Source organism: Eucalyptus grandis, chromosome 9 (assembly GCF_016545825.1).
Source record: "Eucalyptus grandis isolate ANBG69807.140 chromosome 9, ASM1654582v1, whole genome shotgun sequence".
Lineage (NCBI taxonomy): Eukaryota > Viridiplantae > Streptophyta > Magnoliopsida > Myrtales > Myrtaceae > Eucalyptus > Eucalyptus grandis.
The window spans coordinates 2697281-2724743 of NC_052620.1; the positions used below are offsets into that span (position 1 = coordinate 2697281).

Consider the following 27463-nt stretch of genomic DNA (forward strand, 5'->3'; position numbering starts at 1 on the left):
AGACAAAGACAGAAATGCATCTTTACCATGAGCGATGAGCAAGCGACGATGAGTGAATGGTGAGCAAGGGCGGGCGTGCCATGACAAGCAAGCGATGGTGAGCAAGTGATGGAGAGAGACGAGACGAGGCCAGCCTTTTAACTCAAGTTCAAACATCGCTTTTGCCTTGGATGGCATGCGATGTTGTTTTGTTTATTACCCAGCCACATTGGACTAAATGACATCACTCAAAATGTTTATTTACAAATGTCACGTAACCAATTTAGCCGAAATTTCTCATCATTACTCATCATTAGTACTTTAAGTGATCATTTTTCTTTGATTTAGTACTTACTAGTCGACGAAAACTTTTGGTACTAAGTCGTACACAAGTTTTGCCACTAGTGTTGCAATGTGAACGGAATCAGACGGCTGCGTATTTTTTTAAGAAAAAGCCATCGAAGAACAGAGTAATTGCGTCGTGATTATATAGTATTTTATCTAGTCATCGCCCATTGTCCTCCTCCTCCCCGAGACGAAGTCGTTTTTAAGTTAAATGCTTTTCTTCGCGGTATTGTCCACCTTCCCGCTCGAAGCAGGGACCGAAAGACTCGAGCGCTCTCCATGGAGGCCGAGTCGTCGCCGTGCGTAACGCGCACCAACTCTTTTGTTGCCCTTTCGTCGCTGGATGTCGAATTGTCGTCTCCTTCCTCACCCACTTGCGTTTACTGATGCAGGTTCGAGAGCAGTGAGATGCTCGGGACTTTCGTGGTGTCGACACCCCTCCTGAAGGAATCGTGGAGGCGGTGCAATTTCGCGGACTCTGCCGCTCCGATGAGCTTCGTGGCGGACCAACGTGGCGAGGTTGGGTACGTGGCGTTCTCGGGCGTCCAGGTGATCGACTGGTCCGAGCCGAGCTGCGGGACCCTGATGGCGCTGGGCCAGTGCGAATGGGAGCCTCTGTTCTCACCGTTGAGGTGCGATGGCGACGGCGATGGCGATGGCAACGGCGAGGGGACGGTCAAGGTGGACGCCGGATTCCTCCGTCTCTTCCTGGAATATTACCGGCGACAGGATTTCCAAAACCAGGTAAGCAGTCCATTTGCCTTGTTTGATTTTGACTTAGATTTTTTTTTTTTTTTGGGTCGGAGAATTAGAAGTCTCACTGCACGTGACTTTTTGTTCTTTTCTGGGTAATTGCGTTACAACTTCATTAGTCGAACATCAGCAACTTCCGAGAAATTATGGTTTAGCTTTCAGTCACCCTCTTGATAAATTAATCGGCCTATGGACTTTACCCCTAATTTGGATTGATTAGTCCATACCTACTATATGTGAGTATGACGTTTCCAAAGCTCAAAACGCCGCCGTTTACTTTAGTTCTTTTCTGGGTAATTGCATTACAACTTCATTAGTCGAACATCATCAACTTCCACGAAATTATGGTTTTGGCTTTCAATCACACTCCTGATAAATTACTTTACCCGTAATTTGGATTGTTTAGTCCATTTACTTTATTTAAAAAGCAGGTTCTAAAAGTTAAAGTAGCTGTTAGATGGAGACTCATGCTTAGTCGGTTTTTTTTTCCTAGTATTAAATGTAAACATATTTAATTGGAAAGACAAATAGGGTCCACTGAACTTAGGACTATAAGCTCTGACACCATGTGAGATTTTGATAGGACTATTTGTTAACTGATCTAAAAGCTTAAGTTGTTAGATGTAAATGTGGTTTATTATTTAAATATTCTAACAATAATAAAAAAGCAAGATAAGGGCGGTTGGTAGGAAAATGTATAAACATTTGCTTGCAGATTTAAAGGTGTACAGTACTTCATAAGGCATGCATCTTTGCATTTTGTTGCCTCGCCTCACCATAGCTTCCTTGCAGAGTCTTCCTTTCTTCTCTTTGAACAGCGAGTTCATTCTGTGCATTTTATAACAACAAGAAAAGAGTGTTGAGTTTGATCGCCAGTATTCCTTTCTAGCGAAGTTAATATTTATTTAATATAATCCAATGCGATTTAATTTTTTGAGGCCTTAGCCGGAAAAACTCACTACGAATTTGTTTTTGACCCGGGAAAGGAAGAAAAAGAATGCACGATGAGATAAATATCCTCTTATACATCTGCAATAGATATAAAATAAGGGTGTAAATGAGAAGAAACGTTTGTTAGCACACGAATTCCACAAATCCTCCTCCTAATTTGAATGAATTTGGTGGGATTTAAAATTTACATAGAAAGCAAATTAAGATTCTAGTTCTTAATCCTTATGTGTGAAGATGATGTGACGATGTAATTTATTAAGAACTCCTGAAAATCTATTGACCATCCCTCATTCTGCAAATCTCCAAACTAATTTCTCGTCTCGAAAGCAGAGAAACAAATTTATCTGAGAGCAATAGAGATGCATCAACTAACAAGGTTTTTCTTCTATTGTTTTGTTGAATTTACCAGTCGCAAGCAACAAGACAGTCTTACTGAATTGTGCATGACTGCTGGAGACTATTTTGAGAGATTAGGCTGGCACAGTAGATATATACATTGGACAGTTCTTGGACAACACTAAATTACTAATCTAGGTTATTTGTGTCCTTCACATATCACATTTCTTGGCCATGTGTTGGAAATCTAGATGTAGTCTTTCTATAGTATGTAACGGTAAATTGTCGATATTGTCCCTACAGTCATTTCTTTTCTTGGGGAAGTCATTGACATTAGTCATACCAGCATATTTGAAGTAATAAAAAATTGCCCTTGGGTCATGCATGTATTAAGTTTTCCTCACTCTAGCTCTCGTCGTGAGAGTAAATTATTCAAAGTCCTTCAAGCACTGAGCTGCTTTTTGTGTGCAGATTCAGGGATTATTAGGAAAGGTTAAGATGATTATCCTCACAGGCCATTCCTTTGGAGCAACAACCGCCTCTCTTACTGCTCTTTGGCTCCTCTCCAATCTACAGCCCGTCGCTTCTCCCATCTCAGTCCTCTGCCTCACCTTCGGCGCTCCCTTGCTTGGCAACGAGTCCCTTTCCCAAGCCATTCTCCGGGAAAGATGGGGCGGGAGCTTCTGTAACATTGTCTCGAAGCTCGATGTAGTGCCCAAACTGTTCTTCACTCCACTAACCTCCTTGACTCCTCAACTGTACTTGCTGCTTCAGTTTTGGCAAGGTGCTATGGCTTCACCCAGTCCAGAACAGTTAGTTGGAGAACTGCGAAAACAAAATTTTGATGAATTCTTTAGCAACGTCAAAAATGTGTTCAAGATGCTGCACAATCAGAAGAAGGGGCGAGGAACAATTTGTTTTGGCCACTGGGAAGCTACCTATTCTGTTCGGAAGAGGGAGCGATCTGTCTGGATGATGCAACGTCTATTGTTAAGATGATGCATCTGATGCTCGAGACAGTCTCTCCAGTTTCCAGTTTAGAGGATCATCTGAAGTATAGTTATTTTACAAGACTACTTTCTTTGCAGTTCCTGAAAAGAATAGACATCGATGACCTCTCCGAGTCAAGCTATGAAGCTGGTGTCTTCTTGGCATTACAATCTTCAGGAATAGATCCACAGGTAATTAAATGCTTATCAAATCTGCACGAGACACTATCTTCTTGGCTTCCTAATCCAACTCAAAAGTATAGTCTATCAGTGCCCTTATTTTGTGGAAGGATTTTCTTGGAACAATCACTCTAATATTTGAGGCAGAACTCTCCTTCGCTCCTTATGTTATTTTTGGTGATCGCTGAATAGTAAGTACTCAGTCTTCACTTTGTGGGTTGTGTTCTTACCACCATGCAGGATGACAATATTTCAAAGCCAGCTAAAGATTGCCTGCAGATGGCTCGGCACATGGGACGTGCACCGAACCTGAACAATGCTTATCTAGCTATCAAACTATCTGAGATAACGCCCTGCAGGGCACAACTTGAGTGGTACAAGGCACGCTGCGATGAGTCTGTGGATCAACGTGGGTATTATGACACATTCGAGAAATTTGCAGCATCCAGGAGGGAGTCCACAATCAACATGAACCTGTTCAGACTCGGCACATTCTGGGATAGGGTCATAGGCATGGCAGCACGGAATGAACTCTCGCACGATTTCCACTGCATGCCCAAGTGGGTCAATGCGTCCCATTCCTACATGCTCCTCGCCGAGCCATTGGAAATCGCACGCTATTACCGTCATGGCATGCACACAAAGAAGGGACATTACATCAAACATGGAAGGAATAGGAGGTTCCAGATTTTGGAAAGATTGGTGGAATCGGAAGGTGGCTGTTGCGGCGCAAGAACCACAACAAAATAACAACAGAAGGAGTAGGAGCAGATATGCAAGCTTTACTCAAGATTCTTTGTTTTGGGCGAGGGTGGAGGAAGCTAAAGACTGGCTCAAGAATGCGGAAGAGAAAGAGGACCTGAATAAGTTGGGATTCCTTTTGGAGAACATGAATCGTTTCGAGACGTACGCAGAGGAGCTGATTAAGAACAAGGAGGTGTCCATAGATGTTCTGGCTAAGAACTCAAGTTACACATTATGGGCTGAGAAATGGAAAGATTTGAAGGCGAAGCTCTTGCAGCCACCTTCTACTCCTCTTTTGAACAGAATGGATTGTGATTACGAAGAGATGAAGAGATAGTGACACGAATAATTCCCAAATTTTAACTTAATGCATGAACTAAACTTTCAGTATATATTGAATGGAGTCCATGAACTATTTGAAAATGTTTAAGATTAGGAAAAATATTGAATATTTTCATAAAAAAAACTTTTTTTGTTTTATTTTGTTTTGTAAAGAAATGCAATAAACTGCAGAAATAAGGAAATGTCAAATTGGGACATTACAGTTGAATTTTATTCTACTGGGCCCTCCCCAAATAGTGGAATTCTATTGGTCCGAGCCGAAAATGTATTTAATTATTTTCATGTTGGTAAATTTTTTACGAGCATTGGTAAGTCTATGTAACTTTATTAATAACTTTCTAAATTACCTACTTTTGTTCATAGTTTTGCAAATAACTAATCTTTATTACATAAGTTATAAGATTTCGAATTCGCTAACTCTTATTCATGCGAAATTTCCGACTTATATAGACTTTTGTCAGATTAATTAAAAGGTGGGCTTGTGAGTATATGTGCATATATATATCCTAAATTTTGAGTATATTCTTATGATAGGGTTAGAATTAGAACTTAATTTTCTAGGCTGGGAAGCTATGGAACATGGCCTCCTGTTGGGAATGGCCTGTATCGAACCGGTCGCCGATTCGCTCTAAGCGTCTCTCTCTCTCTCTCTCTCTCTCTCTCTGTGAAAAACTCCGACTCTTTCTTCGCAGACTACCTCCGTCAATCTCTCCAATGGCGATCACCTCCGTTCGCCTTCTCATTCCTCCTTCCTTCGCGTAGCCCTCTTTCTTTCTCTCTCTCTCTCTCTCTCTCTCTCTCTCTCTCTCTGTGATTGAATCCATACTCGGTTCAACGTATCATCTGGGTTTCGTTGCAGTGCTCTGTTTTTGGTCTGTTGTCTTCGAATTCGTGGAAAAACCTCTGCTTATAGATGTGGGTTTGCAATTTGGCGTCGTTTGTCGGCCCTGCGATTGATCATTCGCGTTTTTGCATGTACAGACTATTACCGGCTTGAGGCAAATGCTGGGAGGAAAAATTGCCGGCAAGTGTTTTCCGTGTTTCGGTCCAGTTTTGAGTCGTTCGTCGTAAACTAGATTGGCATTTGATTGATGCTGTCGCGCTGATGAACGGTTTTCGGGTTTTTTGTAGAGGCTCTGTGTGATTATAATAAGGTTTCGAACCTTTGTGTGAGAGCTGGGATTTCTTCGGGAATCCGGAGAAAGCACCAACCAAATTCTCAAGGGACAAGAAGATGGTGCCTGATTCAGATCCTCCAAGCCTTAAGGATACCGATTCTTTGCATTGGTTTTTTGAATCAACGTCGTCCGATCTAGAATTTTTCTTTTTTTTTACCCTTTGCGTGCGATGACATCTTACTTTTAGTTATGCTCCCAAGTGTCTTGTTCCATGACTAAATTCATGTTGTTGACCTATGTTTGTCTAAATTGGCTTGCCGTACGAAGCTTGTGGTTTTGACTGGAGCTGGAATGAGCACGGAGTGCAGTATTCCCAAGTATAGAAGGTTCTTTAGTTATGATTAGAATGATATTTTATGTTTAGCAGACATTTCAATGGATAGACACTTCTGATGGGTGGAAATATTTCATTCTAGATGATTTGACATATAGCAGCCACTCTTCTCATTAATTTGTTTTAAACTAATTATATCAAAGAGGGTTTGAGTATGTTTTCATGGCTATTCTATATCTTTTATTTTGGATAATTAAGTTACTGGGAAGAACAGGAAGAGAGATCTTGCTATGACGCTGCATCAGTTTTCATGCCTAACGCTAGTCTTCAAGTTATGCACTCTGCATAACCCTGTGGTATATATGTATTTTAAGCATATGTGGTCATGTTTGTATGATTGCACTCTCATGTTAAGCTTTCACGCCGAATGTGACAATTTGTAATTTTGTCTCCATTGTATAATATGTTGACTAGTTCTTTCGTAGCTCTCATGTTAAGCTTTCACGCCGAATGTGACAATTTGTAATTTTGTCTCCATTGTATAATATGTTGACTAGTTCTTTCGTAGCTAAGACAAACTCTCTCTCTCTCTCTCTCTCTCTCTCTCTCTCTCTCTCTCTCTCTCTCTCTCTCTCTCTCTCTCTCTCTCTCTCTCTCTCTCTCTCTCTCTCTCTCTCTCTCTCGGTTTATTGGTTTCATTATGTAAATAGCAGCACTCTGCTTATTATGAAGAGATGAAGCAAATATGCAAGGACAATTCAATCAGATGGGGGATAAATTTGAAATTGAAGGGTGCTCTAGTACATATATGCAAATTTTGGATAAGGAAGGGGCAGAAATAAAATAGGTGGTGAGAATTGGAAGCCAGCTCATTTAATTGAAAGAGCCTTCTACATAGGGAACATTTTTGTCAAGTGAATGTCTTTGGGTTACTTCAATTAGAATGTGTCTATGGAAGTAGCATAAAATCAGGATTGGGGCCATGCCTAAGAAATTAAAGGAGGACATTCAAGGAAGTTTGTTGGATTTCAGTTGTTATAAATGATATGATGCTGTGGAAAGTACAATCATGTGTTGTAGTTAGTTGACTTTGCCTATGGAGAAGATTTGTTGTTGGTTCTTGCTTGAATAAAATCTTTTCAGTTTCTTCATGGGGCTTCTCTGTTTTTTTTTTTTTTTTTTTTTTTATCTTTTCAAGTGTCTAACTGTGCCTAAGATCTTTAGTGTCTCTCGATTTTTTACTCTAATTTCATTATAATTCATTAGGAGTTTGTTCATTCTAAACGGGCCTATAGGTGATATTGGGCAAGGAGGTATGCTGGATGGAGAAAGTTTACCATAGCACAGGCTAGTGCAGCTCATTATGCCCTTGTGTCTCTTGAAAAGGCTGATCGAGTAAATTTTATGATTACTCAAAATGTTGACAAGTCACTAGATGTGGAAATTTTGTGACATTTTCAGAAATTGGAGGATGAAGTTGGATATTAATAATTCTTCTAAACTTATTTCTGGTTGCACCATCGTGCTAGAAGCACCATTGACCTGGAATGCCCAAAACCAAAGAATGCGAAGCTAAATGAGCCAACGATCTCGTAATTCTAACAGTTAAATGATAATCGACTTTAAAATCAAGAAAGATACTACCTCAACTATAACTAAATGCTAACAAAATGGCTTTTAAGCACTAACAAATCACTCACTTGAAGCAATTATTTAAATCTAAACGCAACACGAAACATGCATGCAAAACCCTAAAATTTTACTTCGACTAAAACGTTGCTTAAAAACAACTCCAGTCAAGACCCATGGCTCCGCAACACCATAAATCACAGTTTTCATGAAATTTCAAAGCTCAACATCTAGAAATTGGACTTCGCAGCTCAAATCTCACATATTTTCGAACTTAAGCCCTAAATTCAAAAACTACTCCAATCGGACAAATGAAGGTTTTTTTTTTTTTTTTTTTTTGGACAAAATAGCTGATATATTAGATAAAAGGAGAAATACAACCAGCTAGAAGAGCATCACTGAGTACAATATTCGGGAAAGGAGGCGGAGGGAAAACGATCCAATTCGGATAAGCCTTGGGCCCTATGGGCTTTGGCGGCCCAATGCAGCTAGGTTAGCCTCTCGACTAGCATGATTGAGCGACACATTAGGGCACCGGGAGAGGAGATCGTGGAGAGTGGCGAAAAGGTGTCGTTCTTCCCGTGGTCATGGCGCTTCGATGAAGGATCTCCCGGCGGTATGAGGCAATCGGATTCAAACGCTACACGATGGAGGTGCGAGACCACGCTTGATGAGATGCTGGAGAGCCCGATCATGGCGAAGATCTCTGATTGGAACGCCGACTTCGCAGGTACAGTATCGGTAAACATATCAGTGAGTTCACCTTTACTATTTCGGTAAATACAAGCGATAGCTCCATGACGATTGCCTGATACAAAAGCCCCATCGATGTTGCATTTGATTATGCCTGTATCGGGTGGCTTCCATCGGTGATCCATACTAACTTGTGATTTTGGAACCCTAGTTTTTGGGGATTGAAGGTCAGAAGATTCGACACTGGGATATTGCATTATCCACCGCCCGGAGGGGATTCGAACTTTCATTTAAGATGGCATTGTTGCGATGGCACCATATCTCCCACAACAAGTTAGCAATGACTTCAAAGGTCGGGAGGAGTGAGGATGAGTGGCGCGAGTAGCCAACCAGGCATCCAATCTTTTTACTGAGGTAAAAGAGACAGGTATTCTAATCTGGGCGTTTGACCATATGCTGCGAGTCCAGTTACAATAGAAAAATATATGTTCAACGGTTTCTGGGGTGTTGTGTGCACAAAGAGTGCAGTAGGGATTGGGAGATAGATGTCTGATGTATAGATTTTCTTTTGTTGTGATGGCATTTTTTGCGGGCCAGCCACAAAAAGACTCGGATTTTAGGAGCTGTGTTCATATGCCAAATTCTTTTCCACAGTTGATGAGGAGGCTGATAAGAAGATGAGGCCATTACAGGTAAGTTTCGGTATGTGGAAAGTAAGTAGTGATAGCAGCTCTTAACTGTAAAAACTCCTGATGATGTGGCTGTCCATACTAATTGATCTGAGTTGAGCGATGAATTGATGGGAGTGTTTTGGATAGCTTCACTAACCTGGTCATTGAAATAGTTTGTAATAATCTCCAGTTTCCAAGTTGCTGACGAGGAGTCTAAGATATCGCTACTTTGATAGGTTCCCCGCACCTGCACACCTCCTAATTTACCAATAGATAGCCAATAGTCATTCGGATGTTGATGTTGGATCCATCTTTCACCAGCCATCGAGTTTTAGGAAGGATAGCATCCTCGCCCTTTAATATGCTTTTCCACCCCCAAGAAGGTCTATAGCCTGAAGTGGGATTTTGAAAAGAAGAATGTTTAAAATATAGACCTTTAAACAACTGAGTCCAAAGTGCATATGGTTGCTGAAGAAAACGCCACGCTTGTTTTCCGATCATCGCAATATTAAAAGTAGTTAGATCTCTGAATCCCATTCCCCCATCTGTTTTCGATTGCTTAACCTCTGACCATTTCATCCAGTGTATACCCGACTCATGTTGCTGTTTACTCCACCAGAAACGTGATATCTTGCTTTCCATTAATCTGCAGAGAGACAAGGGGAGCAGAAAAAGGGACATCGCATATTGAGGTAAGGCCTGTATGACTGCCTTAAGTAAAATCTCCTTTCCCCCTTTAGATAAAAACTTTTCCTTCCAACCTGCTAACTTTGCATTCGTTTTTGCCAAAATCCAGGAGAACATCTCACATTTGGAACGCCCCCAATCAGAAGGGATGCCCAAGTACTTGCCGAATCTTCACACCACAGGTATTCGAAGTTCTCCTTGTAAAGTCTCCCGTAATGTTAGAGGACAATTCGGCTGAAAAAATGGCGACTTATTCCCGTTAAGAAGTTGACCAAAGGGCATGGCAAGATCGATGCAATAGATGAGTGAGATTTTGGCATTCAGAGAGTGAAGCTTTGAGAAAGAACACTGCATCATCAGCAAAAAATAAATGGGAAAGCTTAGGGCAGGTTCTGTTAAATTGGATCCCCTGTAAATGACCCATATTGATTGCTTGCTTGATAACTGTTGATAAAGCATTAGCCATTAATATAAAGATGTAGGGGGAGAGGGGGTCTCCTTGGCGGATTCCTCTAGTAGGTGTAAAATATGGTAGTTGTTCTCCATTGAAGCGAATACTATAGGAAACCGTTGTGATGCATGCCATAACCATCTTTACCCATTGATTTGTGAATCCCAACTGTGTTAGATATGCTGCGAGGAAGTCCCACTCCACACGATCATAGGCTTTCTGCATGTCTGTCTTGAGAATAAGATTGAATTGTTTTGTTTTAGATCGAACTTTAAACTGGTGGAGTACTTCCCGAACCATCATAATGTTATCTTGAATCAGCGGCCACTGACAAAAGCTGCTTGTTCTGGATTAATTAGACTGGGGAGCCAACATTTCAATCTGTTTGCCATGACTTTTGCAATAATCTTGTATGCAAAGTTACAGAGACTAATAGGACGATACTGATCAATACTTTCAGGGCGATGAACTTTGGGGACCAAGGTTAGTATCGTTCGGTTTAAGTGAGGAGGAATGTGACCAAATTGGAAAAAGTCTTGTACTGTCTTGACTATTTGTTTTTTGATGATGTTCCAGTGATGCCGGTAAAAGAGTCCATTGAGGCCGTCTGGACCAGGAGCCTTGGAAGGACCCAATTGAAAGGTAGCATTGGAGACCTCCTCTTCTGTTACTGCACTCATAAGATGAGTATTCATTTGTGAAGTAACTATTGTTGGACATTTGCAGAGAAATGGAAGAAAATCCCTGGGACCCACAGAGTGATAAAGGTGAATAAAGAAACCCAGTGTCATTGTTTTAAGCTGATCGGGCTCTCTATGCCAGTTCTGGTCTTCATCCTTAAGTAAGCAAATTCTATTTCTCTGTCTCCTTTGCACAAGACAAGCGTGAAAAATTTTGAGTTCTTGTCTCCCCATGCTAACCAGTTAAGTCTTGAACGCAGCGCCCAGAATTGTTCTTCCTGATTCCAGAGTTGGTGAATTTCAGCACGAATTGTAGTGGCTAACTCCTTATCACCACTTCGATAGGATTTTTGATTTGTAATGGTCTGAAGCTGTTGCTTTAGTTGCAAAATCTGCTGCCCGGCATTACTGAAGCGAGAACGACTCCAGCTAGTTAACTTGTGAGATACTGCTTGCAATTTAGAAGGTAAGAAAAAGTGGTGTCTCTCCCATACTGCCTGAACTATTGCAGTACATTATGTATGTTGACTCCAATAAGCTTCATAGTGAAATCTCTTTTGTGGCTTAACAGGCAGATAATGGGTATGTAACACAAGTGGGGAGTGATCCAAGCCAATCGATGGTAAAGCAAACACCGTGGTTGATGGGTATAGAAAATGCCAGTCCGAAGAGCAGAAGGCATGGTCGAGCTTCTCATTCACTAACTCATTCCCTTCCCGATTGTTAGACCAGGTGAACTCACAACCTTTACTATCCAGCTCTATTAAAGCACAATCATCAAGTAACTGCCGAAATGATGACATTCTGTGATAATTAGCTGGTTTCCGTCCCATCTTCTCCCAGGGGTATTGGAAGTCGTTGAAATCCCCGATACATAACCAGGGTAAGTTAGTGGATTCATGAAGTATTCGGATCGTATTCCGAAATCCTGCCTAGGAAGAAAGGAAGCGGGAGCATGAAGACAGTAACTTGCACGGAGATTGATGTCTCGAGTATCCAAAACTAACATATGTACATAATACTGACCCGAAGAGAGAACCGAAATGTCAAACAGGTCATTCCAAAAGACTGCAAGACCTCCAGATAAACCTTCAGGATTCCTCAAAAAGGAGTGGGAGAAAGAAAAGCGACGCTGTAAGTGCTGCAATACTGAAGCTTTATTTTTCGTTTCCGTTAAGAACATAAGGTCGGGCCTTTCAGAGGCTATTAAAGCTCAGAAGGCTTGAATTGTCAGGGGAGTGCCCAACCCCTGACAATTCCAACTTAACATTTTCATTTTGACTGTGGGGGCTGTTTAGGGCCAGCCGCCAAAGCCCAAGAAGAGTGGTCATCGACCTCAATAACAGGGGTGTCTAGTAAAGAGGATTCATCCAACTCAGGTATAGGATTTGATCGGATCTCATAAGGGGAGTATCGCTTAGGTTTCTTACTAGATCCGATTCCTAGCTGTGATCTAGGAAATGTATGTTTTTTCTGATGTATAAGGCCAGATGATGAAGTTTGAGTACCCTTCAACTTTGCATCTACAGGGACCAAATCAGTGGTTCTGGGATTCATCAAAGCGGTTGCAGGTGGGATAACAGAGGAAGGGGTGGGGATCGCAGAAACTGAATCTGTTGGAGGTAATACTAAGAGAGGGGGGTGGATAGTGGGAGGAGTTTCAGGTATGGTTTCTTCCATTGGTTCTACACGTGATAGAGGATTGTAAAAAGCATCCCAATAGGGGCTGTGCTGTTTAAGCTCTGCTCGTAACCAAGGGCCATACACCATTGTTACACGGCCCTCAAATTGAGATTCCTCATAAGGGAAGTCCTTACATGATGTTGCATAATGTCCTAATTTCCCACATGAGTAACAATAATGGGATAGTCGCTCATACCGAAAATCAAGCCAAAGAGGTTTTCCAGCAATACTAATAAGCTTCCCTGATTTTAATGGTTGTTGCAGGTCAATCTCGACACGAATTCTCCCAGATGTATCATGTTTAACTTCCTTCACACTACCCAGTTGCTGAACAGCACGGCTTAAAAGTTGTGGGGTGTTCCATTCCAAAGGTAAACCTAGTACATGAACCCAGAATGGGCAGGTGGAAAAATCATAACAATGTACCGGGGTATTTGGTTTCCAGGGTCGTAAATTTACTAGATGACCAGAGAACAGCCAGGGGGTTCCATCTAATGCTCTTCGTTTTTCTGTTTCAGTGCGAAATTTAATTATATAGATGCCACCATCGCTTGAAGATATATCCACATGATCAACACGCCAAGCCTTCGTCATAGCAACTTGAAAAGCAGGTAAATTTATAGTGGGGTTAGTAAAGATATTACCAACCAGGATAAGACGACACTCTTTAATTTTGTCAGTGGCTTGTATGTCTTCCCAGGTTTCCATTTCTTGTTCCGCACAAAGTCTTCCGAGTCGGTGACACAAGGAAGCGATACGGGATGAGTCATCTTTATCATCCGTAGTCATGGCATTGATGGTAAGAGAGATGAAGATTAAAGGAGAGGGACCCAGACCAGAATACAACAGTTCGAGGGTTGCATGTCGAGGATCGGCAACATGCAAATGGAAAATCGGCAGAATTCCACTAGAGATACAGAGCAAGATGAACAATCCCAGAGCTATGGTGGGAAAAGGTGAAGCAAAGAAACTTGATAGAGAACAGGAGCGAAGATAGCAGAAGAAAAGAAGAAGTTGAGTTGAGGAGGATCGGAAGAAGGAGGTTGAAAAAGGAGAACTCGAACATAACGCGAGAGAGAAACTCGAACATAACGCGAGAGAGAAAAAAAAAATTCACAAGTTTTGACAAATGAAGGGTTTGAGCGCTCACTATGTTGCGAATCAGAGTGATTTCGCATTGGCGAGGCTCCCATGATAAGGACGCGTAAAATGCTCTCTCTTCTTCTTCGTCTTTTTGTCCTTTTTCTTTTTTTCTTTTCCTTCTTGCACTTTCTTTCAGTAGAGGGAGCTCTCGATCCCTTTAAAAGTTGAACATCCACTGTTCTGCTTGTTGACCGAGTCAGTAGTTTTCGTTTCCTTTTTTGTGGCATCAAGTCAAATATTACATACTTTGTCTAATTCCAGACATAAAGAACGCGTGACCAATCTAACAACTCATGGTTTTGCAAAGTCAAAAATCAACTTCCGCAATAGCGTCCACAACTAGCTATAATTACATTGCGAAAAAAGAATTTATTTGTAGGCACATTCACTCTCCATTCCATAACTTGACCGAAACCTATTCCTACATGTGTTCTTGTCTGTCGGCGCAACACTCAACCACATCTCCATTACTCAAGTGCCACGCGAAGTCCTAGCCAATGACTCAACTCAAGCACCCAAACTCCTTCGCCGACTCGGCGAGCCTATCCACGGAATTGCTCACTCTTCATGGACAACAATTTAAGGAGAAAAATCATTAGTAATTGAAGCCCGGACTAGGCCAAGTATATGTTAGGTCCAAATTAAGTATATCTCACCAATTTTAGTATTGTGTAACTAGGTCAATTTGAACTGGACCATCTTCAACCGGACCCAACCCATCCATTTGATGGCTTCAGTCTATTGCAAATTAAACCTCCACAAACTAATATAAATCTCATATCCATGTGTTTCAGAGAGAATGAGAGCTTGGGGCTCGGTCCATTAGATCTTGGGAATAAAAGATGTATCTTCAATTGAAAATTCTCTACTCTCTCATAATCTAAGGAAACAAGCCGCAAATTCACAATATATGATTCCTAATGATAATGAATCCGGAGGAAGATGACATATGTTGCCCTCGCCTCAAGTAGTCCTGAACGTTACGTGTCAAGAAATGTATAGTTAAATCTCTAAAAAATGAGAAAGAGAGAGTTAGGCCCTGCCCAAGCCAAGGTAGGCCTCCGTCCCTATCACGGGCATGGGAGACAAGGGACCGTGCCCAGCATGGCCGATTGTTTCTTCTGGGCCTAGCCCAGCATGGCCCGATTATGGAAGATTTTTTTATCCTCACCCTCATTTTTACGGAGGAGAGCTTAGTTATCTTTTCCGTTCGGTTTATTTTTCCTTTTCGTTTAATTGACACAGACGTTTATTAATTAGGGGGGAGATTTTGTTGATACAAAACATAAGCAGGGACTAATTTAATCTTGGGACAAAACCTATATACAGTGTACTACTCATATTTTAAAAGTTTCACTGTCATGTTGTCGTGATACCGTAATGAGATCTCATGACATTGCTTGCTTCAGAATCTCCTAAATCACGCAATACAATTTACAGACAAATTGTTCAAAAAATTCAAGGATCAATGTGATATATATTAGAGGATGGGAAAATTAACAAAAAAGTGTTAAATCCATTACAATTGTATTGGTAAACCTTTTTTTTTTTTTTTTGCCAATTGGTTCCAAAATTTTTGTATTCATGTCATTTTAGTCTATCCGGCTAATTTTGGCAGGTTAGCGTTGACGTGAACACTAGCTGTCGTACATGATGCGATCGACGATAACATAAATAATTTTTAATAATATTTTATTATTTCGAATTTTTAGTTTTTTCTTTCTTTCTCTTTTTTTCCCTCCTTCTAGCTAGAGGAAGAAAAAAAGGAAAGAAAGAGAAAGCAAAAACTTGAAATTTTTTTTTAAAAATATCATTAAAAATTGTTAACTTCAGCGCCAACAAATCAAAATTGGTCCATGGATTGAATTAGTACAAATGTAAAAGATTTAGGACTCATTGCAAAAAGAATTTACGATGAAATTGACACAATTATAATAGAATTAGGATTTTTTTGGGGGTAATTTTCCAATTAAAAGGCAGGATCTCGTTGAAGAGTAAATTCAAAGCATTTATTGACAAATCATTTATCAGAATTTTTTGGGGGTCGAAATTAGAAGAGCGAATTGATGGTTGCCAAAGCGTTCGTTCAATTTGAACCTCAGGAAAGTTTCAGAAAAGTGAGATACTGTCAACGAGACCGTCCAAGAACGGTGAGATACTGTCAACCCCTTTTCCGCGCCGTATCTCCACAGAACCATCGCGGCGCCGAGCAACGCCTCCTTCCGCGTCGGTTTGCCTGCCCGCCATCCCCTTCATATATAAGTATGCACTGGACTCTCACTTATGGAGGCCGGATCGTCGCCGTGCGTGACGAACCCAACTCTCCATTGCCCTTTTGTCGCCGGAGGTCGAAGTGTTGTCCCCTTTCTCATCCAATTGCGTTTACTGATGATGCAGGTTCGAGAGCAGCGAGATGCTGGCGACTTGCGAACTCTTATTTTGAAAGATCCATCTGTGTTCCCTGCAATCATCAACGAGATCGGAGGCTTGCTTGTTGACGAATTTGAAGAGTATTTGCCTTTTATGAATAAGAATCCAGTCTATATAATTTGGGTTCAATATCGGACCCACTTGATTACAAAATTTAGAAACGAACGGTGAAGCTACATCTCGTGCAACCAGATGTCAATATCATAGATGGATGAAGGGTATGGTCTCTCACTTCTTAGATCCATCTTCGTCATTGAATATCCAACTTGTCGTTCTATATTTTCTTCACATCGACTTTTCCGTGGCCTAAATCCAAGATTAATCTTCCTAATGTGAGTGAGTGGCACCGGAAAATAGGCTAGCAAATTGCTGGTTGCAATGGTCTGTGTCATTGTGTTTCATAACTTCGTTTTGCTCCATTATTACAAAGTTGGAACGACCAACAATTTTAAGGCAAATAAAAAAAAATATTCAAACAGCCACAATTCAATGTACGTGACATGGTATGACCAAAAAAAAAAAAAAAAATGTACGTGACATGGGTATCAGCCTGATTTGATGAAACTCGAGACTTCAATAGTCTTTTACAATCCCAACTGATGTCATGTTGGTCACTTTTCTTCTTTATAATTTGACTCAGCCATAGTAAAATCACCTTTTCCATATTAAGTTAAGGCGGTTTTCGGTTCTTACATCCTCGAAAGGCTAGAAAGAAAAAGTAAGAGCTCCATCTTAAACTCGACTAGTTTCCACGACATTAGCATGGAAGAAGTTGAATGCTCGCTAATTTTCAAGAGATGAATAAGCTTGGATTGAATTAATGTTGTTGACATCTAAATTTTGACGACCCTAAGGAAATAAAATAAAAACCACATCAAAACAGGAAAAAGAAAAAATGGGGAAAATCAATATGATTGCTTATGCATGGAGGTTAGAAATTTTTATGAATATTTAGATTTTGATAAATGCCGAAGCAATTAGGAGATTAGGTGAGTGAAAAGTAAGAATTTTGATAAAATGGAAGGAATCAAAGCAAAATCGAGCTGATTGCGAAATCACACTTCGATTTGCAGTCATGAATTGATGCAATAAAAGATGAAAATTAAAAAATTGCCGTAGAAAACGGCTATCTAGAATCACTATAAAAAAGAGCCACGATTTTCATGATAGTCTCTTCGTATAAATGCCCACAGATCGGTTCCTGGGGTTTCTCCAGGGAATCCGGAGAACCTCGCAAATTCTTGGGGGACAAGAAGATGGTGCCTGATTCAGATCCTCCAAGCCTTAAGGACACTGATCGTTTGCATCAATTATTCGATTCAAGGTCCTATCGTAGACTTTTTAACCCTTTACCTGCAATGACTTCTTACTTTGTAGTTATGTTCCCAAGTGTCTTGTTTCTTAGTGAGACGTCTGTTCCCGGACTGAATTCATGTTACTTATATGCCTAAATCGGCTTGCAGTACAAAGCTTGTGGTTTTGACCGGAGCTGGAATGAGCACGGAGTACGGTATTCCCGGTTATAGATGGTTCTTTAGTTATGTTTAGAACAACATTCAACATTTAGCAGACACTTCAATAGATGGACATCACTGATGGGTGGAAATGTATCAATTTAGAGATGATTTGATGCGTAACAGCCACTGTTCTCATTAATTTGTTCTAAACTAATTATATCAAAGACGTTTTGAGTGTTCTTTCACGGCTATTATGTATCTTTTAATTTGGACAATTAAGTGACGGGCAAGAACCGGAAGAAAGGATGCTGCATCGTTTTTGATGTCCAACACTAATCTTCAAGTTATGCACTTTGCATAACCTTGTATTATATATGTATTTTCAGCATATGTAGTCAAGTTTGTATGATTGCACTCTCATGTCAAGCTTTTGTGCTAACGTGACAATTTGTAATTTTGTCTCCACCGTATTTATTTTGGAGTGGCTCTTTCATAGCTAAGACAAACCCTTCTAATTTTTAGTTGTTTTATGCAGACCAAATGAGGCTTACAGCACGGATTTCAGACCAATTACCCATCAAGTGATCTGAATGCATGTGCTGGGATTTGCAGCTTCCCTAATTCTCTCTCTCTCTCTTTTGGTTTGCTGATTTCATTATGTAAATAGCAACACTGTGCTTATTCTGAAGAGATGAAGTGAATATGCGTGGATAGTTCAATAAGAAAGCAAGGTATGGAGGTTAAATTTGAATTTGAAGGGTGTTCTAGTACATATATACAAATTTTGGATGAGGAAGAGGCAGAAATGAAATAGATGGTGAGAATTGGAAGCCAACTCATTTAATTGAAAGAGCATTTTCCCCGGGGAACATTTTTGTCATGCAAATGTCTTTGGGGTACTCCAATTGGAATGTGTACATAGAAGTATCATAAAATCAAGGTTAGGGTCATGCATAAGAAAATAAGGGAGGACATGGAAGGAAGTAGTTTGGATTTGTGGTTCTTGCAAATGATATGATACTATGGAAAGTACAAAAACGTGTTGTAACTAGCTGACTTTGCATATGGAGAAGATTTGTTGTCGGTTCTTGCTTAAATAAAATCTTTTCAGTTTCTTCATGGGGCTTCTCTATTGTTTTCATCTTTTTAAGTGTCTCTCGATTTTTTACTCCAATTCCATTACAATTCATTACAAGTTTGTTCATTCTAAATGGGCCGTAGGCAATATTGGGCAACGAGCTATGCTGGGCAAAAGATTGCTTCAAGTGCCAAAAGTTGGCACAAAGGGACATTTAAAGTGTCAAAAGTTACGAAAGTAAAAGTGCTAAAATATGAGCAAAATGGATCATTTAAGTGCCAATCCGGCCAAAATGCTGACTTGTACAATTTTCAGCAAAGTAAGTGCAAAACGACATTGTTTTGCACGCTAACGTGGCTAGACAATGCAAAAACGACATCGTTTTGGTATTGATGTGGTAAAAAATTAATACAAAAATAAATTAAATTAAATTTAAAACTAAATTTATTTTAAAAAATTAAAATACAAATACAAATATTAAAAAAAAAAAGAAAAGAGGAAGGCGGCCGAGGGCCGAGCCCTCGCCACCGCCACCTCCTCGTCGCCACCGAGAAGGTCGACGACAAAGGGGGAGGGTCGGCCAAGGTCACCCAGCCAATTGGTGGCAAGGACCCACGAGCCCTCGCCCGCAGCAAGTGGCCCTCGGCCCGATCGAGGCGAGGGCTCACGGGCCCTTGCCATTGGTCGGCCAGCGACCTCAACCAACCCTCCCCCTCCGTCACTTGGCCCTCCCCGGCGGCGACGAGGGCTCGGCTCTCACCACCTCCCTCCTTTTTTTTTTTTTCAAATTTTTGTATTTTTATTTTTAAATGTTTTAAATAAATTTAGTTTTAAATTTCATTTAATTAAATTTTTATTACGTCAACACCAAAACGACGCCATTTTGCACTTGCTTCGCCAGAAAATCGTCACGTCAGCATTTTGGTCAAGTTTTGGCCGAATTAATACTTAAGTGATCCATTTTACTCCGATTTTGGCACTTAAATGTCACTTTCATAACTTTTGGCACTTAAGTGTCCATTTATGCCAACTTTTGACACTCTAACACTTAAGTGATCCGGATGCTAGCTATGCTGGATGAAGAAGGTTTACCACATCGCAGCCTAGTGCAGCTCATTATGCCCTTGCGTCTCTTGAAAGGCTGGTCGAGTAAATTTCATGATTACCGAAAATGTTGTCAGGTAACTGAATGTGGAAATTTTGTGACCTTTTCAGAAATTGGAGGATGAAATTGCACCATCGCGCTGGTAGCAATCCACTGGAAATACATGGGACTGTGTATACTGTAATATGTAAAGATTCTGGATTTCCTTTTTGCCGGAATTTGTTCCAAGAAGAGGTGAAGGCTCTCAACCCAAAGGCGCTCTCTTAGAACTTACTTTTTTTCCGGTCCTATTGCATTTTCTTCCTTTCTGCTGAATTCAATCCCAAAACATTCATAAGGTTCCACCAAAATTCCTCTTTCTTTTTAATCCAGTGTGTTCGCAATAGTAGGCAGCTGCAATAGAAAGAATGGAACATGGAAACCCTGGTTCAGCCAAGAGCTTTGGTATGAAGAAGAGGTCCAATCGTGACATTGAGATAGATGAGAATTTCCGGGAGGAAGATTTAAGCATCTCCGCTCGAGAAAAATGTGGTGGGGTGCTTAAAAGAAACAAATAATTAACTGTTTTTCAACATGTCTCAAAAACTTGGCCCTCACATATAATAGATCGGTCTCTTGCAGAGGTCGCAAAATGGGTTTCCTACTCATATCCAATGGCTTGGGTTAGATTGGGTTGTCTAAAATTTGGCATATGGGTAGTAATGGGTTTAATAAATCAAAAATCAATTATATATGAGTTCTAGTGGGTTCAGAAAGAAACCCACTTTCAAGATATTTAATGAATTATATAATGAAAGTACAAGTCAAGATTGTTTGTACTAGACCAAAATTTGGGAGATGTCAAGCGGAGAATATTGGAATTCTTCTGGGGCATGGATAATTTCGTAGAAACTATTGGTTAGAAAAAAAAAATGACGTCTACAATATTCCACAAACTGTTAGTTATCACTAGCTATACGTAGAGAATTAAAAAATCTATCCTTATAGAATTTTATTTTCTATCCAAAATATATTGGCCGAATTTATCGATGGCTTAGTGTGCAAGTTGTGCAAGTTGGGAGGTTTACTTTGTGTATAAAGAACGTTTAAGCAATCCAACAACTCATGGTTTTACATAGTTATAAATCAACTTCTACAAAAGTGTCTGCACTCGCACTAGCTAAAAATATAAAGACGAAAAAAGAATTTATTTATCGACACCTTCGCTTCCCATTCCATAACCAAACCTCACACCTGTACACATAAGTGTTCTTGCTCATTAGCTCTCACCCACATCTCCACATTGATCGAGTGCCACACAAAGTCTTAACCCATGACTTGACCTAAATACCCAAGCTCCCCCATCGACTTGACGAGTGAGTCCACAAAGTTGCTCACTCCTCAAATGAAACAATTTATGAGAAAATTGATTAAGAATTGAGCCCAGACTAGGTCGAGTATCTACTAAGTCCAAATTGGATACGGGTCACTAATTTTTGTATTGTGTTATTGGACCAATTCGGGCAGGCCCTTTTTCAACCCGTTTAGATTTGGTAGGCCTAGTCTCTTGCACATTAAACCTTCACAAACCAATCTAAATCTTATATTCATGTGTCTCAGAAAGAAACCTCCACATAAATTGAGAGTCTGAGGCTCATTCTAATAGATTTTGAAAAAAAAAATGCGTAGTTCAATGAGAAATTCTCACTCTCTCATCATGAAACAAAGGTATGGATTCACTATATATTACTACTAATGATAACGAGTCTGGAGAAAGATGAGAAATGTTGTAGTCACCTCAAGTAGTTGTGAACGTTATGCGTGAAGAAGATACTAATGAAATCTCTAAAGGGAGAGAGAGAAAGCGAGAGAAAAGGAAAGAAGGGGGGGGTTTGGTTTTGGGGGATTGCTAGGGGAAGGGGAGGATTAGGTCCAGCCCCACAGGCATGGGAGACAAGGGACCGTGCCCCGCATGGCTGATTGATTCTTTCATGCTTGGGTCGGCATGGCCCAATTGCTGGTCCCAAGTTTTGGTGCTGCAAAATTATATATCCTCGCCCTCAATTGTACAGGGAAGAGTCTCGTCATCTTTTCTGTTAGCTTCTTTTCTTTTTTTTTTTGCATAAGCAGGAGTTAATTTAATCTTGTGATAAAAGCTATGTACACTACACTACGTATATTCTTACACAGTTTTCTCCTTTATCCATTTACAGCACATCGTTTCGATGAAGTCCCACTTTGAGCAATCCAAGTATAATCTCTTTCAATGTCAGTCATTTGCATAATTTTGCATTACCAAAAGCCACTTGCTTTACCAAAGCTATACTATTGGTGTCACCTCTCAAAAATCGTCAATCCTACTGTCACATTGTCATGATAACGTAACGAAAATTCCATTTACATACAACTCATTTGAAAAATTTAAGTGTGGCACCCCTCGACGGCCCCCGAACCGTTAGGGTCGCCATATTCAATTACCATTCTCTTACTTGACCTGAAGGTCTGTCGATCCTGGGGGTTTATATCTTTTAGATCGGTCCCTGTGCAATTTATATGGCGGAAGCACATCCCATCAACTTCCTTCCTTAGATTCAGAAAACGATACACACCTATTAAACATTTTTAGGTAAAAGATGAACACTTTTATTTACTTAAACCAGATGAATATCATTCATCGGTACATCAAAAGGCCATAGTCTTCTATACTCGGCTATACTTCAAAAGATGATCGACATCTTCTCCAACAGTCGTATATTTAAAGTCCATCGATTAGTGTTGGCGTCCAAAAGTTCCTTCCTTTGCTATCCTCCTCCTCGCGGTCATATCCAACCACTTGATCCATCTACCGGTGGCAGTGGCAGTAGAGATATATTATTTAGTCTGAAATGTTAGTTCCCAAACAGGGTGAGTACAACCACTCAGCAGTAAAAATCCATCAAACTACACAATGCAACAAGCAAGACAATCAAGATATCACGAGTAAAGCACATATCATCCATGCTATCAAGCATACATCACCATGCAGTCGTGCATATATTACCATGTAGTCATGCATATCTTGCCATGCCATCATTCATATACCACCATGCAGTCATGCATATCTCACAATGCCATCGTGCATATATCACCATAATTCATATCATCCATGCTATCAAGCATACATCCTCATGAGATCCATTCAAGCCTTCATGATCGCATTCTCAATATCAAATAGTATCAATTTATTTTCATAAGCAGATCATGCATCATGCCATATGCATACACCCATGCACATGATTCAATTTCAATTCTTATCTTTCATAAAGATCCCATCATTTTTCATCCAGGGACCTGATGGTTTTATCAGTGATGGGTTTAAGGCCTGTCCGCCCATGTTGGGCCTAAAAGCCCGGCCCACAGAATAGGGCCCGTGGATGGAGAGACGTATAAAAGGGATGAGAGAGAGGGAGAACGCACCTCTTGGCATTAATGTACGTACGTCTCCCTCTCTTTCCAACGTTCTCTCTTCCCCAAAAAGAGCAGTAAGCAAAAAGAAGCGACGCCGTCTTCCTTTCAAGCGAATTGTCGTCATCGGATCGAACAAGGCCAAATTCTCTTCCTCTTATCGGCGTCGGTGCTTAATCTATGGCTAACAAGGTACGCTCGAATCCGTGGTGTGCTTTAGGATCGGTGATATGTGATTTTCCCGGGCTTATCTTCCGCATTCGTTTTAGGGGTTCGATTTAGTGTTGAATCCGGTTTTCGGGGATCCGTTAATCCCAACATTGGTATCAGAGCACTAGTTCACGTTTTCCCGACCTGTTTGATGTTTTTTGATTGATTTTTGGTGAAAGTAATTCGGCCGTACGGATCGGGGCAAGAAATCCTGACACCCGAGCACTGTTCGTCCATTTTTTCGAGTTTCTGTGATTCGAAATCGATTTCTGAAGGCATAGGATAAAAGGGCTCGTCGAGACGAGTCTGGCGACATGACGTGCGCCGCCGGGCGACGCCGCATGCGCCCACACGCGCGGCCAGAAGGTGCTGCGCGTGCGGCGCATGCATCGGTTGTCGAACCGGCACGTGCGCGCCGCCGACCGGCGAACCGGCACACGCCTGTCGATGGACCGACGCGTGCTGACGTCAGCATGACGTCACCCAACAGTCGGTAACCGCTGGGATGACGTCATCGATGACGTCAGCGCCGACGATGGTTGGCCGGGCGATCCACCGGGTAACAACCCGACCGGCGACCCGACCCGACCCGAACCACGGACGCTGGCACGTGCGGTCGGTTCGTCCAACCAGCCGACCGGTCCGACCAGCCCGTCCTGTCCAACCGGTCCGACCCGCCGCCCGACGACCCGCCGACCGTTGACCGTTGACTGACCGTTGACCGATCGTTGACCGGCCATTGACCGTTGACCGTTGACTTTAAAAAAAAAAAAAAATTAGTTTCTTTTTCATTTATGCCTATGTGGGTTATATGTAATCCATTATTTATTCTGCATTTGTTGCGTGGATTTTGGAAAATTATTTATTTTCCCTTATGTAAATTATGGATTATGAGTAATCCATTTTTAGTTCTGCATTTGTTGCAGGAACTATGATGCGTTATGCACGGATACCTGCAATCCCGAGAACGGACGAGAGAAATGCAAGACTTAAAAGACTGATGACAGAGTTAGCTAATTATTAGTGGCATAACGGTGATTTAGTATCACATATGGTTAGGGTCAATCAGATGATACATGAAATCATCTGGAATGGTTATCTTATGCCCGATTTTGAGAAGGTGCCGGCTTTGATGAACACTCTTCACCTGAATGGCAAGCAGTGTTAGGTCGACTATGGGACGTCAACGTGGTCTTGGGTTATAGGATGCTAGTGGAAGCTTTTGTAAGAGAGTACTATAGGATTGAGTTAACCAAAAATTCAACCCTTAGATTGAACGCCACATGGCGCAGAGCGAATGCGCTTTGGAGGCGACATGAAAGCTCTCCAAAAGTTTTTCCATGGTTGGCAAATGTGCCTTCAAATTTCTCAGATATTTTGACTGATAGATTAGAAGGGACATTCCCTATTTATTTCTTAGATTAATTATGAGATGTTTTGTGGGTGTAAATATCTCTTTCCATGTTGATATTTTTCCCTGTATATATTGCTTAGTGTAATGTATAATTGTATTAGTTGAAAGCATTGTTATTCTATTAGATGTTAGATATTATTTGCTTTCTGTTATTGTTGACTGTTGTGGGTAGTTGATAGAAGTTTTTGTAACTTCATAGAATTAGTTTTGCATAAGACAATTATATTAATGATAGTTTTAAGTTAGGATTTTTAGAGAATGATTGGAAACATAGTGACCTTTTGATTCTGAAGCCTTACTTGAAATTATTCATTAATATGATGGGTCTATGCAAATAGGGATGCATAAATGATAGGCATTAATTATTCATGCATGTATGTCTGATGTGTTCAGATTGATGTTTTCAGCAATTAAGAACGTAATTGCTGATATGAACAGCAACAATTGTGAAATATTGAATATGAAGATTCAATATGTGCTGGAAAAGCAAGAAGCACTAGAAGCTCTTAACCATATTATGGAAGATCTTGAGGATGCCGTGCGCCACCTTCAGCTAGTAGAGGACTGCCTATCGGCATTTGAGCCGAAAATAGACATTTGCAATGCTGGTTCTAGCTCAGAAAGAGCTTTGAGCTCTAAGCGCAAACGTATTGATTCGTTCAATATGTGGGAATGCAAAGGATCAAGTCTTTGTTGCAAGAAATCAAGAGTTAACCAACACAAGAGAGGAAAACGTCCTCAAGAGAAGAAAATGTCAAGTGTGAGGTGTTACAATTGTGACAAGAAAGGTCACTATACTCGCAACTGCTGTGAGCCGAAAAGGTCAACACCTCTTGTACATTTGAGAACTTTGCTTATTTGTTAAGTTCTGAATTATTGGTTGAATCCAATCCTTTGTGGATTGTAAATTCATGAGCGACAGACCATGTAAGGAAGGATAGAGGATCCTTCGTGGAATTCCAACGAGTACCAACTGGAACTAAGTGGATCTATGTGGGATATAACTCCAGAGATGAAGTTAAAAGGATTGGCACCTGCCAATTGAACATGCGTGGTGGACGCACTTTGTTCCTACATGATGTTCTATATGCCCCAGAGATTCGTCGAAATTTAGTGTCTATTTTAGTGTTGATCAAGCTTGGTTTTAATATGAACTTCCATAATAGAGGTGTAGATTTGTATTTGGATACAAACTACTATGATTGTGGTCACTTTCTAGATGGTTTTATTGTACTAAATGTTGACTGTGGTGATGTCAATATTTGTTATTCCCTTGTTTCACGTCTTCTACTTCATATGATAATGATGTGATTATGTGGCATGCTAGACTTGGTCATATTGGCCGACGACATATGAATAGACTAGCCAAAGAGGGCTTGTTGGGTAACATTGAAAAAGTCGATTTGCCCAGATATGAGCATTGTCTAGTAGGGAAAACGACAAGGAAACCATTTGGAAAAGGTAAAAGAGCTGAATTTCCTCTGCATTTAATCCATTCTGATGTCTGTGGTTCAATGAATATGAGAGGAAGGTAAGGGGCTATTTATTTCATCACTTTTATAGATGATGATACTCGATTCGGATATATCTATTTGATTTCTCATAAATCTAAAGCAATAAGTTGTTTCTAAAGGTTTATGAACTTGGTTGAAAATCAATTAGACAATAAAATAAAAGCATTGAGATCTGATCGAGGTCAAGAATAGTTATCTAATGAGTTCAGAAAATTATGTGATGAAAATGGAATAGAAAGACAGTTGTCTATTCCATATACTCCTCGACAAAATGGTGTTGCGGAGAGAAGAAACATAACCCTACTAGAAATGGTTAGGTCCATGATGGCGCATGCTAACTTACCTATTACTTTTTGGAGTGATGCGTTGTTAACTGCTGCCTATATACTTAACCGAGTGCCTTCCAAATTAGTTATTTCCACTCCATATGAGTTATGGACAGGTAGAAAATCGGACTTAAGTTTTCTTAAGTCATGGGGTTGTGCTGCCTATACTCATGAATCCTCTCACAAGTTTGAGAAATTGGGTCCCAAAGGAAATAAGAGTATTTTAATGAGATACTCCGAACACTCGAAAGGGTATGTGTTCATAGGTGAGCAGGAAAGTGGGAGTATAACTGAATTTGAATCACGGGATGTCACATTCTTAGTGGATGAATTTCCTAAGAAGGACGAAATAGGGGAAGATTACTCCCTATTTGAAACATTGGATCAAGATAATGATATTAGTGGAGTTCGTCCAAGTGGGAGTGATATAAGAAGTGATGAATTGAATTCAACTCATTCTCAATTGCAACCACATGATGAGACGACATCATCATTATCTAATCCTAGTGGGAGCATAATGGGAAATGATGTGCTAAGTGTACAATCTCCCATACGGTGAACGAGTCGCCAAAGTATTCCCCTTCGACGTTTTGACATTGAAGAGGAAACTTTTTATGATTGCTCCACAAGATAAGGATGAGCCAAGAAATATTAATAATGCTCTGAATTGCCCTAGTAAGGAAAAATGGATTTATGCAATGGAAGAGGAAATAGAGTCAATGAAGTCAAGCCAAGTCTGAGAACTGGTTGATCTTCCAAAAGGACGTAGAGCTATTGGGAACAAGTGGGTTCTCAAAA

The 27463-nt window shown here is 40.6% G+C and overlaps 1 protein-coding gene across 1 annotated transcript in view; it reads left to right on the top strand.

Annotated features, from left to right (window-relative positions):
* The first annotated feature begins 576 nt into the window (after positions 1–576).
* LOC104420078 (lipase-like PAD4) overlaps positions 577–27463 on the top strand; it is an 88193-nt gene continuing 61306 nt past the window's right edge. The window contains exon 1 of the mRNA XM_039301802.1: positions 577–623. The gene's annotated coding sequence lies outside the window, so the exon portion shown is untranslated. The remainder of the gene's footprint in view (positions 624–27463) is intronic.